The sequence below is a fragment of the Tachypleus tridentatus genome, chromosome 13 (assembly GCF_004210375.1).
Source record: "Tachypleus tridentatus isolate NWPU-2018 chromosome 13, ASM421037v1, whole genome shotgun sequence".
Lineage (NCBI taxonomy): Eukaryota > Metazoa > Arthropoda > Merostomata > Xiphosura > Limulidae > Tachypleus > Tachypleus tridentatus.
The window spans coordinates 10,969,270-10,986,500 of NC_134837.1; the positions used below are offsets into that span (position 1 = coordinate 10,969,270).

A 17,231-nucleotide genomic window follows, 5' to 3' on the forward strand; every position below is an offset into this window, starting at 1 on the left:
CAAGGACCCAAGTCTCAATGATATTACAAGAAGGATACAAGTCTCAATGATATTACAACAATGATCCATATCTCAATGATATTACATTAAGGACCCAAGTTTCAATAATATTACAGCAATATTCCAATTCTCAATGATATTACAATAAGGATACCAAGTCTCAATGATATTACAACAGAAACTCAAGTCTCAATGATATTACAAGAAGGATCCAAGTCTCAATGATATTACAACAAGGATCCAAGTCTCAATGATATTACAACAAAAACTCAAATCTCAATGATATTACAGCAAGGACCCAAGTCTCAATGATATTACAACAAAAACTCAAGTGTCAATGATATTACAAGAAGGATCCAAGTCTCAATGATATTACAACAAGGATCCAAGTCTCAATGATATTACAACAAGGACCCAAGTCTCAATAATATTACAGCAAGAATCAAGTCTCAATAATATTACAACAAAGATCAAGTCTCAATAATGTTATGCAAAAGGATCCAAGTCTCAATGATATTACAACAAGGACCAAAATCTCAATGATATTACAACAAGGATCCATGTCTGAATGATATAACAACAAAAACTCAAGTTTCAATGATATTTACAGCAAGAAACAGAGTATCAATGATACTACAAGAATGAACCAAGTCTCAAGTATATTACAACAAGGATTCAAGTCTCAATGATATTACAAGAAGGACCCAAGTCTCAAGGATATTACAGATGAGATTCAACACTCAATGATATTACAAGAAGGACCCGAGTCTCAATTATATTAGAGCAAGGACTCATTGTTATTACAACAAGGACCTAACTCTCAATGATATTAAAACAAGGACCCAAGTTTCTATGATATAACAACAAGGATCCAAGTCTTAATGATATAACAGCAAGGACCCAAGTCTCAATGATATTGCAAGAAGGATCCAAGTCTCAATGATATTACAACAAGGATCCAAGTCTCAATGATATAACAACAAGAACTCAAGTCTCAATGATATTATCCAGCAAGGACCCAAGTCTCAATGATATTACAAGAAGGACCCAAGTCTCAAGGATATTACAACAAGGATTTAAGCTCAATGATATTACAAGAAGGATCCAAGTCTCAATGATATTACAGCAAGGACCCAAGTCTCAATAATATTACAACAAGGACCCAAGTCTCAATGATATTACAACAAGGACCCAAGTTTCAATGATATAGAACAAATATCCAAGTCTCAATGATATTACAACAAGGAATCCAAGTCTCAATAATATTACAACAAGGATCCAACTCTCAATGATATTACAGCAAGGACCCAAGTCTCAATGATATTACAGCAAGGACCCAAGTCTCAATGATATTACAACAATGACCCAAGTCTCAATGATATTACAGCAAGGACCCAAGTCTCAATGATATTACAAGAAGGACCCAAGTCTCAAGGATATTACAGCAAGGATTCCAAGTCTCAATGATATTACAAGAAGGACCCAAGTCTCAAATTTATTACAGCAAGGTCCAAGTCTCAATATATTACAACAATAACCCAAGTCTCAATGATATTACAACAAGGACCCAAGTTCAATGATATTACAACAAGGACCCAAGTTTCAATGATATTACAACAAGGATCCAAGTCTCAATGATATTACAGCAAGGACCCAAGTCTCAATGATATTGCAACAAAAACTCAAGTCTCAATGATATTACAGCAAGGACCCAAGTCTCAATGATATTACAAGAAGGAACCAAGTCTCAATATATATTACAGCAAGGATTTAAGTCTCAATGATATTACAAGAAGGACCCAAGTCTCAATGATATTACAGCAAGGATCCAAGTCTCAATGATATTACAACAAGGACTAAAGTCTCAATGTTATTACAGTAAGGGCCCAAATCTCAATGATATTACAAAAAGGACACAAGTCTCAATGATAGTACAAGAAGGATCCAAGTCTCAAGGATACTACAGATGAGATTCAACACTCAATGATATTACAAGAAGGACCCAAGTCTCAATTATATTAGAGCAAGGACCGAAGTCTCAATATATTTCAACAATAACCCAAGTCTCAATGATATTACAACAAGGACCTAAGTCTCAATGATATTAAAACAAGGACCCAAGTCTCAATGATATAACAACAAGGATCCAAGTCTCAATGATATTACAGCAAGGACCCAAGTCTCAATGATATTGCAAGAAGGATTCAAATCTCAATAATATTACAACAAGTATCCAAGTCTCAATGATATAACAACAAGAACTCAAGTCTCAATGATAATCCAGCAAGGACTTAACTCTCATTGATATTACAAGAAGGACTCAAATCTCAAGGATATTACCACAAGGATTTAAGTTTCAATGATATTACAAGAAGGATCCATGTCTCAATTATATTACAGCAAGGACCCAAATCTCAATAATATTACAACAAAGACCCAAGTCTCAATGATAATACAACAAGGACCCAAGTTTCAATGAAATTAGAAGAAATATCCAAGTCTCAATGATATTACAACAAGAATCCAAGTCTCAATAATATTACAACAAGGATCCAACTCTGAACGATATTACAGCTAGGACCCAAGTCTCAATTATATTACAGCAAGGACCCAAGTCTCAATAATATTACAACAATGACCCAAGTCTCAATGATATAACAATACGAAACCAAGTCTCAATGATACAGCAAGACCCAAGTCTCAATGATATTACAAGAAGGACCCAAGTCTCAATGATATTACAACAAGGATCCAAGTCTCAATGATATTACAACAAGGACCCAAGTCTCAATAATATTACAGCAAGGATTCCAAGTCTCAATGATATTACAACAAGGACCCAAGTCTCAATGATATTACAACAAGGAACCAAGTCTCAATGATATTACAACAAGGATCCAAGTCTCAATGATATTACAACAAGGATCCAAGTCTCAATGATATTACAACAAAAAAGTCTCAAATCTCAATGATATTACAGCAAGGACCCAAGTCTCAATGATATTACAACAGGATCTCAAGTCTCAATGATATTACAAGAAGGATCCAAGTCTCAATGATATTACAACAAGGATCCAATCTCAATGATATTACAACAAGGACCCAAGTCTCAATGATATACAGCAAGGATCCAAGTCTCAATGATATTACAACAAAGATCCAAGTCTCAATGATATTACAAAAGGATCCAAAGTCTCAATGATATTACAACAAGGACCCAAGTCTCAATGATATTACAACAAGGATCCAAGTCTCAATGATATAACAACAAAAACTCAAGTTTCAATGATATTTACAGCAAGAAACAGAGTATCAATGATACTACAAGAATGAACCAAGTCTCAAGTATATTACAATAAGGATTCAAGTCTCAATGATATTACAAGAAGGACCCAAGTCTCAATGATATTACAGCAAGGATTCAAGTCTCAATGATATTACAAGAAGGACCCAAGTCTCAAATTTATTACAGCAAGGTCCAAGTCTCAATGATATTACAACAATAACCCAAGTCTCAATGTTATTACAACAAGGACCAAGTCTCAATGATATTACAACAAGGACCCAAGTTTCTAATGATATAACAACAAGGATCCAAGTCTCAATGATATAACAGCAACGACCCAAGTCTCAATGATATTGCAACAAAAACTCGCGTCTCAATAATATAACGGCACGGACCCAAGTATGAATGATATTACAAGAAGGAACCAAGTCTCAAGTATATTACAACAAGGATTTAAGTCTCAATGATATTACAAGAAGGACCCAAGTCTCAAGGATATTACAGCAAGGATTCAAGACTCAATAATATTACAACAAGGACCAAGTCTCAATGATATTACAGCAAAGGACCCAAGTCTCAATGATATTACAAAAAGGACACAAGTCTCAATGATAGTACAAGAAGGATCCAAGTCTCAAGGATACTACAGATGAGATTCAACACTCAATGATATTACAAGAAGGACCCAAGTCTCAATTATATTAGAGCAAGGACCGAAGTCTCAATTATATTTCAACAATAACCCAAGTCTCAATGATATTACAACAAGGACCTAAGTCTCAATGATATTACAACAAGGACCCAAGTCTCAATGATATAACAACACGGATCCAAGTCTCAATGATATAACAGCAAGGACCCAAGTCTCAATGATATTGCAAGAAGGATTCAAATCTCAATAATATTACAACAAGTATCCAAGTCTCAATGATATAACAACAAGAACTCAAGTCTCAATGATAATCCAGCAAGGACTTAACTCTCAATGATATTACAAGAAGGACTCAAGTCTCAATGATATTACAACAAGGATTCAAGTTTCAATGATATTACAAGAAGGATCCATGTCTCAATTATATTACAGCAAGGACCCAAATCTCAATAATATTACAACAAAGACCCAAGTCTCAATCATAATACAACAAGGACCCAAGTTTCAATGAAATTAGAAGAAATATCCAAGTCTCAATGATATTACAACAAGAATCCAAGTCTCAATAATATTACAACAAGGATCCAACTCTGAACGATATTACAGCTAGGACCCAAGTCTCAATTATATTACAGCAAGGACCCAAGTCTCAATAATATTACAACAATGACCCAAGTCTCAATGATATAACAATACGAAACCAAGTCTCAATGATAATACAGCAAGGACCCAAGTCTCAATGATATTACAAGAAGGATCCAAGTCTCAATGATATTACAACAAGGATCCCAATCTCAATGATATTACAACAAGGACCCAAGTCTCAATGATATTACAGCAAGACCCAAGTCTCAATGATATTACAACAAGGATCCAAGTCTCAATGATATTACAACAGAAACTCAAGTCTAAATGATATTACAAGAAGGATCCAAGTCTCTATGATATTGCAACATGTATCCAAGTCTCAATGATATTACAACAAAAACTCAAATCTCAATGATATTACAGCAAGGACCCAAGTCTCAATGATATTACAACAAAAAACTCAAGTCTCAATGATATTACAAGAAGGATCCAAGTCTCAATGATATTACAACAAGGATCCAAGTCTCAATGATATTACAACAAGGACTCAAGTCTCAATGATATTACAGCAAGAATCCAAGTCTCAATGATATTACAACAAAGATCCAAGTCTCAATGATATTACAAAAAGGATCCAAAACTCAATGACATTACAACAAGGACCCAAGTCTCAATGATATTACAACAAGGATCCATGTCTGAATGATATAACAACAAAAAACTCAAGTCTCAATGATATTACAGCAAGGACCCAAGTCTCAATGATATTACAAGAAGGAACCAAGTCTCAATATATTACAACAAGGATCCAAGTCTCAATGATATTACAAGAAGGACCCAAGTCTCAATGATATTACAGCAAGGATTCAAGTCTCAATGATATTACAAGAAGGACCCAAGTCTCAAATTTATTACAGCAAGGTCCCAAGTCTCAATGATATTACAACAATAACCCAAGTCTCAATGATATTACAACAAGGACCTAAGTCTCAATGATATTACAACAAGGACCCAAGTCTCAATGATATTACAACAAGGATCCAAGTCTCAATGATATTACAGCAAGGACCCAAGTCTCAATGATATTACAACAAAAAACTCAAGTCTCAATAATATAACAGCAAGGACCCAAGTCTCAATGATATTACAAGAAGGAACCAAGTCTCAATGATATTACAACAAGGATCCAAGTCTCAATGATATTACAACAAGGACCCAAGTCTCAATGATATTACAGCAAGGATTCAAGTCTCAATGATATTACAACAAGGACCAAGTCTCAATGATATTACAGCAAGGACCCAAGTCTCAATGATATTACAAAAGGACACAAGTCTCAATGATAGTACAAGAAGGATCCAAGTCTCAAGGATACTACAGATGAGATTCAACACTCAATGATATTACAAGAAGGACCCAAGTCTCAATTATATTAGAGCAAGGACCGAAGTCTCAATGATATTACAACAATAACCCAAGTCTCAATGATATTACAACAAGGACCCAAGTCTCAATGATATTACAACAAGGACCCAAGTTTCAATGATATAACAACACGGATCCAAGTCTTAATGATATAACAGCAAGGACCCAAGTCTCAATGATATTGCAAGAAGGATTCAAATCTCAATAATATTACAACAAGTATCCAAGTCTCAATGATATAACAACAAGAACTCAAGTCTCAATGATAATCCAGCAAGGACTTAACTCTCATTGATATTACAAGAAGGACTCAAATCTCAAGGATATTACCACAAGGATTTAAGTTTCAATGATATTACAAGAAGGATCCATGTCTCAATTATATTACAGCAAGGACCCAAATCTCAATAATATTACAACAAAGACCCAAGTCTCAATCATAATACAACAAGGACCCAAGTTTCAATGAAATTAGAAGAAATATCCAAGTCTCAATGATATTACAACAAGAATCCAAGTCTCAATAATATTACAACAAGGATCCAACTCTGAACGATATTACAGCTAGGACCCAAGTCTCAATTATATTACAGCAAGGACCCAAGTCTCAATAATATTACAACAATGACCCAAGTCTCAATAATATAACAGCAACGACCCAAGTCTCAATGATATTACAAGAAGGACCCAAGTCTCAAGGATATTACAGCAAGGATTCAAGACTCAATGATATTAGAAGAAGGACCCAAGTCTCAAATTTATTACAGCAAGGTCCAAGTCTCAATGATATTACAACAATAACCCAAGTCTCAATGATATTACAACAAGGACCAAGTCTCAATGATATTACAACAAGGACCCAAGTCTCAATGATATAACAACAAGGATCCAAGTCTCAATGATATAACAGCAAGGACCCAAGTCTCAATGATATTGCAACAAAAACTCAAGTCTCAATAATATAACGGCACGGACCCAAGTATCAATGATATTACAAGAAGGAACCAAGTCTCAAGTATATTACAACAAGGATTCAAGTCTCAATGATATTACAAGAAGGACCCAAGTCTCAAGGATATTACAGCAAGGATTCAAGACTCAATGATATTACAAGAAGGACCCAAGTCTCAAATTTATTAGAGCAAGGTCCCAAGTCTCAATGATATTACAACAATAACCCATGTCTCAATGTTATTACAACAAGGACCCAAGTCTCAATGATATTACAACAAGGAACCAAGTTTCAATGATATAACAACACGGATCCAAGTCTCAATGATATAACAGCAAGGACCCAAGTCTCAATGATATTGCAAGAAGGATTCAAATCTCAATAATATTACAACAAGTATCCAAGTCTCAATGATATAAAACAAGAACTCAAATCTCAATGATAAATCCAGCAAGGACCTAACAATCATTGATATTACAAGAAGGACTCAAGTCTCAAGGATATTACAACAAGGATTTAAGTTTTAATGATATTACAAGAAGGATCCAAGTCTCAATGATATTACAGCAAGGACCCAAATCTCAATGATATTACAACAAAGACCCAAGTCTCAATGATATTACAACAAGGACCCAAGTCTCAATGATATTAGAACAAATATCCAAGTCTCAATGATATTACAACAAGGATCCAAGTCTCAATGATATTACAACAAGGATCCAAGTCTCAATGATATTACAGCAAGGACCCAAGTCTCAATGATATTACAGCAAGGACCCAAGTCTCAAAATATTACAACAAGGACCCAAGTCTCAATGATATTACAACAATGACCCAAGTCTCAATAATATAACAGCAACGACCCAAGTCTCAATGATATTACAAGAAGACCCAAGTCTCAATGATATTACAATAAGAACCCAAATCTCAATGATATTACAACAAGGACCCAAGTCTCAATGATATTACAGCAATTAATCAAGTCTCAATGATATTACAACAAGGACCCAAGTCTCAATGATATTACAGCAAGGACCCAAGTCTCAATGATATTACAAGAAGGACCCAAGTCTCAATGATATTACAACAAGGATCCAAGTCTCAATGATATTACAACAAGTACCCAAGTCTCAATGATATTACAACAAAAACTCAAATCTCAATGATATTACAGCAAGGACCCAACTCAATGATATTACAACAAAAACTCAAGTCTCAATGATATTACAAGAAGGATCCAAGTCTCAATGATATTACAACAAGGATCCAAATCTCAATGATATTATAACAAGGATCCAAGTCTCAATGATATTACAAGAAGGATCCAAGTCTCAATGATATTACAGCAAGGATCCAAGTCTCAATGATATTACAACAAGGACCCAAGTCTCAATGATATTACAGCAAAGATCCAAGTCTCAATGATATTACAACAAGGAACCAAGTCTCAATGATATTACAAAGGATCCAAGTCTCAATGATATTACAACAAGGATTAAAGTCTCAATGATATTACAACGGATCCAAGTCTCAATAATATAACAGCAAGGACCCAAGTCTCAATGATATTACAACAAGGACCCAAGTCTCAATGATATTACAACAAGAATCCAAGTCTCAATGATATTACAATAAGGATCCAAGTCTCAATGATATTACAACAAGAATCCAAGTCTCAATGATATTACAACAAGGATCCAAGTCTCAATGATATTACAACAAGGATCCAAGTCTCAATGATATTACAACAAGGGACCAAGTCTCAATGATATTACAGTAAGGACCCAAATCTCAATGATATTACAACAAGAACCAAAGTCTCAATGATATTACAACAAGGATCCAAGTCTCAATGATATAACAACAAAAAACTCAAGTCTCAATGATATTACAGCAAGGATAAAAGTCTCAATGATATTGCAACAAAAACTCAAGTCTTAATAATATAACAGCAAGGATTCAAGTCTCAATAATATTACAGCAAGAATCCAATTCTCAATAATATTACAATAAAGATCCAAGTCTCAATGTTATTACAAAAAGGATCCAAAACTCAATGATATTACAACAAGGACCCAAGTCTCAATGATATTACAACAAGGACCCAAGTCTCAATGATATTACAACAAGGATCGATGTCTTAATGATATAACAACAAAAACTCAAGTTTCAATGATATTTACAGCAAGAAACAGAGTATCAATAATACTACAAGAATGAACCAAGTCTCAAGTATATTACAACAAGGATTCAAGTCTCAATGATATTACAAGAAGGACCCAAGTCTCAAGGATATTACAGCAAAGATTCAACACTCAATGATATTACAAGAAGGACCCAAGTCTCAATTATATTAGAGCAAGGACCGAAGTCTCAATTATATTACAACAATAACCCATTTCTCATTGTTATTACAACAAGGACCTAAGTCTCAATGATATTAAAACAAGGACCCAAGTTTCAATGATATTACAACAAGGATCCAAGTCTCAATGATATAACAGCAAGGACCCAAGTCTCAATGATATTGCAAGAAGGATTCAAATCTCAATGATATTACAACAAGGATCCAAGTCTCAATGATATAACAACAAGAACTCAAGTCTCAATGATAATCCAGCAAGGACTTAACTCTCATTGATATTACAAGAAGGACTCAAATCTCAAGGATATTACCACAAGGATTTAAGTTTCAATGATATTACAAGAAGGATCCATGTCTCAATTATATTACAGCAAGGACCCAAATCTCAATAATATTACAACAAAGACCCAAGTCTCAATCATAATACAACAAGGACCCAAGTTTCAATGATATTACAACAAATATCCAAGTCTCAATGATATTACAACAAGAATCCAAGTCTCAATAATATTACAACAAGGATCCAACTCTGAACGATATTACAGCTAGGACCCAAGTCTCAATTATATTACAGCAAGGACCCAAGTCTCAATAATATTACAACAATGACCCAAGTCTCAATAATATAACAGCAACGACCCAAGTCTCAATGATATTACCAGAAGGACCCAAGTCTCAATGATATTACAGCAAGGATTCAAGTCTCAATGATATTACAAGAAGGACCCAAGTCTCAAATTTATTACAGCAAGGTCCAAGTCTCAATGATATTACAACAAGAACCCAAGTCTCAATGATATTACAACAAGGACCAAGTCTCAATGATATTACAACAAGGACCCAAGTCTCAATGATATTAGTAAACAAGGATCCAAGTCTCAATGATATTAACAGCAAGGACCCAAGTCTCAATGATATTGCAACAAAAACTCAAGTCTCAATAATATAACGGCACGGACCCAAGTATCAATGATATTACAAGAAGGAACCAAGTCTCAAGTATATTACAACAAGGATTTAAGTCTCAATGATATTACAAGAAGGACCCAAGTCTCAAGGATATTACAGCAAGGATTCAAGACTCAATGATATTAGAAGAAGGACCCAAGTCTCAAATTTATTAGAGCAATGTCCCAAGTCTCAATTATATTACAACAATAACCCATGTCTCAGTGTTATTATAACAAGGACCTAAGACTCAATGATATTAGAACAAGGAACCAAGTTTCTATGATATAACAACACGGATCCAAGTCTTAATGATATAACAGCAAGGACTCAAGTCTCAATGATATTGCAAGAAGGATCCAAATCTCAATGATATTACAACAAGTATCCAAGTCTCAATGATATAACAACAAGAACTCAAATCTCAATGATAATCCAGCAAGGACCTAACAATCATTGATATTACAAGAAGGACTCAAGTTTTAATGATATTACAAGAAGGATCCAAGTCTCAATTATATTACAGCAAGGACCCAAATCTTAATCATATTACAGCAATGACCCAAGTCTCAATAATATTACAACAAGGACCCAAGTCTCAATGAATATTACAACAAGGAAAGTCTCAATGATATTACAACAAGGATCCAAGTCTCAATATATTACAACAAGGATCCAAGTCTCAATGATATTACAGCAAGGATCCAAGTCTCAATTATATTACAGCAAGGACCCAAGTTTCAAAATATTATTACAACAATGACCCAAGTCTCAATAATATTACAACAATGACCCAAGTCTCAATAATATAACAGCAACGACCCAACTCTCAATAATATTACAATAAGAACCCAAATCACAACGATATTACCACAACGACCCAAGTCTTAATGATATTATAGCCATTAATCAAGTCTCTATGATATTACAACAAGGACCCATGCCTCAGTGATATTACAGCAAGGACCCAAGCCTCAATAATATTACCAGAAGGACCCAAGTCTCAATGATATTACAACAAGGATCCAAGTCTCAATGATATTGGAACAAGTACCAAAGTCTGAATGATATTACAACAAAAACTCAAATCTCAATGATATTACAGCAAGGACCCAACTCACTGATATTACAACAAAACTCAAGTCTGAATTTTATTTCAAGAAGGATCCAAGTCTCAATGATATTACAACAAGGATCCAAATCTCAATGACATTATAACAAGGATGAAAGTCTAAATGATATTACAACAAGATCCAAGTCTCAATGATATTAGAACAAGGACCCTTGTCTCAATCATATTACAGCAAAGATCCAAGTTTCATTAATATTACAACAAGGAACCAAGTCTCAATGATATTACAACAAGGATCAAAGTCTCAATGATATTACAACAAGGATTAAAGACTAAATGTTATTATAACGGATTCAAGTCTCAATAATATAAGAGCAAGGACCCAAGTCTTAATAATATTGCAACAATGACCCAAGTCTCAATGATATTACAACAAGAATCCAATTCTCAACAATATTACAATAAGGATAAAGGAGCAATGTTATTACAACAAGAATACAATTCTCAATAATATTACAATAAGGATTCAAGTATCAATATTATCACAACACGAACCGAAGTGTCAATGATATTACAACAAGGATCCAAGTCTCAATAATATTACAGCAAGGATCCAAGACTCAATAATATTACAACAAGGGACTAAGTCTCAATGTTATTACAGTAACTTCCCAAATCTCAATGATATTACAACAAGAACCAAAGTCTCAATGATATTACAACAAGGATCCATGTCTGAATGATATAACAACAAAAACTCAAGTCTCAGTGATATTTACAGCAAGGATAAAGTCTCAATGATATTGCAGCAAAAAACTCAAGTCTCAATAATATAAAAGCAAGGACCCAAGTATCAATGATATTACAACAAAAACTCAAGTCTAAATGATATTACAAGAAGGATACAAGTCTCAATGATATTAGGATTCATATCTCAATGATATTACATCAAGGACCCAAGTCTCAATAATATTACAGCAAGAATCCAATTCTCAATAATATTACAATAAGGATCCAAGTCTCAATGTTATTACAACAAGGATCCAAAACTCAATGATATTACAACAAGGATCCAAGTCTCAATGATATTACAACAAGGATCCAAAGCTCAATGATATTACAACAAGGACCCAAGTCTGAATAATATTGCAACAAGTATCCAGGTCTCAATGATAGTACAACAAGAATTCATGAATAAATTATATTACACCAAGGACCAAGATCTCAATGATATTACAACAAGGATCCATGTCTGAATGATATAACAACAAAAACTCAAGTTTCAATGATATTTACAGCAAGGACCAAGTCTCAATGATATTACAACAAAAAACTCAAGTCTCAATAATATAACAGCACGGACCCAAGTCTCAATGATATTACAGCAAGGATTCAAGTCTCAATGATATTACAAGAAGGACCCAAGTCTCAAGGATATTACAGCAAGGATTCAAGACTCAATGATATTAGAAGAAGGACCCAAGTCTCAAATATATTAGAGCAAGGTCCGAAGTCTCAATTATATTTCAACAATAACCCATGTCTCAGTGTTATTACAACAAGGACCTAAGGTTCAATGATATTAGAACAAGGACCCAAGTTTCTATGATATAACAACACGGATCCAAGTCTTAATGATATAACAGCAAGGACCCAAGTCTCAATGATATTACAACAAGTATCCAAGTCTCAATGATATAACAAAAAGAACTCAAATCTCAATGATAATCCAGCAAGGACCTAACAATCATTGATATTACAAGAAGGACTCAAGTCTCAAGGATATTACAACAAGGATTTAAGTTTTAATGATATTACAAGAAGGATCCAAGTCTCAATTATATTACAGCAAGGACCCAAATCTTAATAATATTACAACAAAGACCCAAGTCTCAATCTTAATACAACAAGGACCCAAGTTTCAATGATATAAGAACAAATATCCAAGTCTCAATGATATTACAACAAGGATCCAAGTCTCAATAATATTACAACAAGGATCTAACTCACAAGGATATTACAGCTAGGACCCAAGTCTCAATTATATTACAGCAATAACCCAAGTCTAAATAATATTACAACAATGACCCAAGTCTCAATAATATAACAGCAACGACCCAAGTCTCAATGATATTACAAGAAGAGCCCAAACTCAATAATATTACAATAAGAACCCAAATCACAACGATATTACAACAACGACCCAAGTCTTAATGATATTATAGCCATTAATCAAGTCTCAATGATATTACAACAAGGACCCAAGCCTCAGTGATATTACAGCAAGGACCCAAGTCTCAATGATATTACCAGAAGGACCCAAGTCACAAGGATATTACGACAAGGATCCAAGCCTCAATGATATTGGAACAAATACCCAAGTCTGAATGATATTACAACAAAAACTCAAATCTCAATGATATTACAGCAAGGATTCAACTCTCAGTGATATTAAAACAAAAACTCAAGTCTCAATTTTATTACAAGAAGGATCCAAGTCTCAATGATATTACAACAAGGATCAAAATCTCAATGACATTATAACAAGGATCAAAGTCTCAATGATATTACAACAAGATCCAAGTCTCAATGATATTACAAGAAGGATCCAAGTCTCAATTATATTACAGCAAGGATCCAAGTCTCAATGATATTACAACAAGGACCCAAGTCTCAATGATATAACAACACGGATCCAAGTCTCAATGATATTACAACAAGGATTTAAGTCAAAATGTTATTATAACGGATTCAAGTCTCAATAATATAACAGCAAGGACCCAAGTGTTAATAATATTGCAACAATGACCCAAGTCTCAATGATATTACAACAAGGACACAAGTCTCCATGATATTAGAATAAGGATCCAAGTCTCAATGATATTACAGCAAAAATCCAATTCTCAATAATATTACAATAAGGAACCAAGTCTCAATGTTATTACAACAAGGACCGAAGTGTCAATGATATTACAACAAGGATCCAAGTCTCAATAATATTACAACAAGGGACTAAGTCTCAATGTTATTACCGTAAGGGCCCAAATCTCAATGATATTACAAAAAGGACCCAAGTCTCAATGATAGTACAAAAAGGATCCAAAGCTCAATGATATTACAACAAGGATCCAGGTCTCAATGATAGTAAAACAAGAAACCAATTCTCAACAATATTACAATAAGGATCCAAGTATCAATGTTATTACAACAAGAATCCAATTCTTAATAATATTACAATAAGGATCCAAGTATCAATGTTATCACAACACGAACCGAAGTGTGAATGATATTACAGCAAGGATCCAAGACTCAATAATATTACAACAAGGGACTAAGTCTCAATGTTATTACAGTAAGTTCCCAAATCTCAATGATATTACAGCAAGGATCCAATCCTGAATGATATAACAACAAAAACTCAAGTCTCAGTGATATTTACAGCAAGGACAAAAGTCTCAATTATATTGCAACAAAAACTCAAGTCTCAATAATATAACAGCAAGGATTCAAGTATCAATTATATTACAACAAAAAACTCAAGACTAAATGATATTACAAGAAGGATCCAAGTCTCAATGATATTACAACAAGGATCACAGTCTCAATGATATTGCAACATGTATCCAAGTCTCAATGATATTACAACAAAAACTCAAATCTCAATGATATTAGAGCAAAGACCCATGTATCAATGATATTACAACAAAAACTCAAGTGTAAATGATATTACAAGAAGGATCCAAGTCTCAATGATATTACAACAAGGATCCATATCTCAATGATATTACAACAAGGACACTAATTTCAATGATATTATAACAAGGAAACAAGTCTCAATGATATTACAACAAGGATCCAAGTCTCAATGTTATTATAACACGGAACCAAATTTCAATATAATAACAGCAACGACCGAACTCTCAATGATATTACAAGAAAGACCCAAGTCTCAATGATATTACAAGAAGGATTCAAGTCTCAATGATATTACAACAAGGACACTAATTTCAATGATATTATAACAAGGAAACAAGTCTCAATGATATTACAACAAGGATCCAAGTCTCAATGTTATTATAACACGGACCCAAGTCTCAATATAGTAACAGCAACGACCCAACTCTCAATGATATTACAGGAAGGAATCAAGTCTCAATTATATAAAAAGAAGGACTCAAGTCTCAAGGATATTACAAGCATTCAAGTTTTCATGATATTACAAGAAGAATCCAAGTCTCAATTATATTACAGCAAGGAAACAAATCTCAATAATATCACAACAAAGACAAAAATCTCAATGATAATACAACAAGGACCCAAGTCTCAATGATTTTACAACAAGGACCCTAATCTCAATGATATTATAACAAGGAACCAATTCTCAATGATATTACAAGAAAGATCCAAGTCTCAATGTTATTATAACAGGGACCCAAGTCTCAATATAATGACAGCAACGACCCAACTCTCAATGATATTATAAGAAGGACCAAGTCTCAAGGATATTACAACAAGGATTCAAGTCTCAATGATATTACAAAAAACAAGAGTCTCAAATATATTACAACAATGATCCAAGTCTAAGTGATATTACAGCAATGACCCAAGTCTCAATGATATTACAGAAGGAACCAAGTCTCAAGGATTTACAACAAGGACCCAAGTCTCAATGATATAACAATACGAAACCAAGTCTCAATGATAATACAGCAAGGACCCAAGTCTCAATGATATTACAAGAAGGAACCAAGTCTCAATGATATTACAACAATGATCCATATCTCAATGATATTACATCAAGGACCCAAGTCTCAATAATATTACAGCAATAATCCAATTCTCAATGATATTACAATAAGGATCCAAGTCTCAATGATATTACAACAAAACTCAAGTCTAAATGATATTACAAGAAGGATCCAAGTCTCTATGATATTGCAACATGTATCCAAGTCTCAATGATATTACAGCAAGGACCCAAGTCTCAATGATATTACAACAAAAACTCAAGTGTAAATGATATTACAAGAAGGATCCAAGTCTCAATGATATTACAACAAGGATCCATATCTCAATGATATTACATCAAGGACCCAAGTCTCAATAATATTACAGCAAGAATCCAAATCTCAATAATATTACAACAAAGACCCAAGTCTCAATCATAATACAACAAGGACCCAAGTTTCAATGAAATTAGAAGAAATATCCCAGTCTCAATGATATTACAACAAGAATCCAATTCTCAACAATATCACAATAAGGATAAAGGAGCAATGTTATTACAACAAGAATACAATTCTCAATAATATTACAATAAGGATTCAAGTATCAATATTATCACAACACGAACCGAAGTGTCAATGATATTACAACAAGGATCCAAGTCTCAATAATATTACAGCAAGGATCCAAGACTCAATAATATTACAACAAGGGACTAAGTCTCAATGTTATTACAGTAACTTCCCAAATCTCAATGATATTACAATAAGAACCAAAGTCTCAATGATATTACAACAAGGATCCATGTCTGAATGATATAACAACAAAAACTCAAGTCTCAGTGATATTTACAGCAAGGATAAAAGTCTCAATGATATTGCAACAAAAACTCAAGTCTCAATAATATAAAAGCAACGACCCAAGTATCAATGATATTACAACAAAAACTCAAGTCTAAATGATATTACAAGAAGGATACAAGTCTCAATGATATTAGGATTCATATCTCAATGATGTTACATCAAGGACCCAAGTCTCAATAATATTACAGCAAGAATCCAATTCTCAATAATATTACAATAAGGATCCAAGTCTCAATCCTATTACAATAAGGATCCAAAACTCAATGATATTACAACAAGGATCCAAGTCTCAATGATATTACAACAAGGATCGAAAGCTCAATGATATTACAACAAGGACCCAAGTCTGAATAAT

The 17,231-nt window shown here is 33.6% G+C and overlaps 1 pseudogene across 1 annotated transcript in view; it reads right to left on the minus strand.

Moving 5' to 3' along the window:
- LOC143240069 (atrial natriuretic peptide receptor 1-like) overlaps positions 1–17,231 on the minus strand; it is a 460,913-nt pseudogene that overhangs the window by 394,475 nt on the left and 49,207 nt on the right. The gene's annotated exons all lie outside the window — the stretch shown is intronic.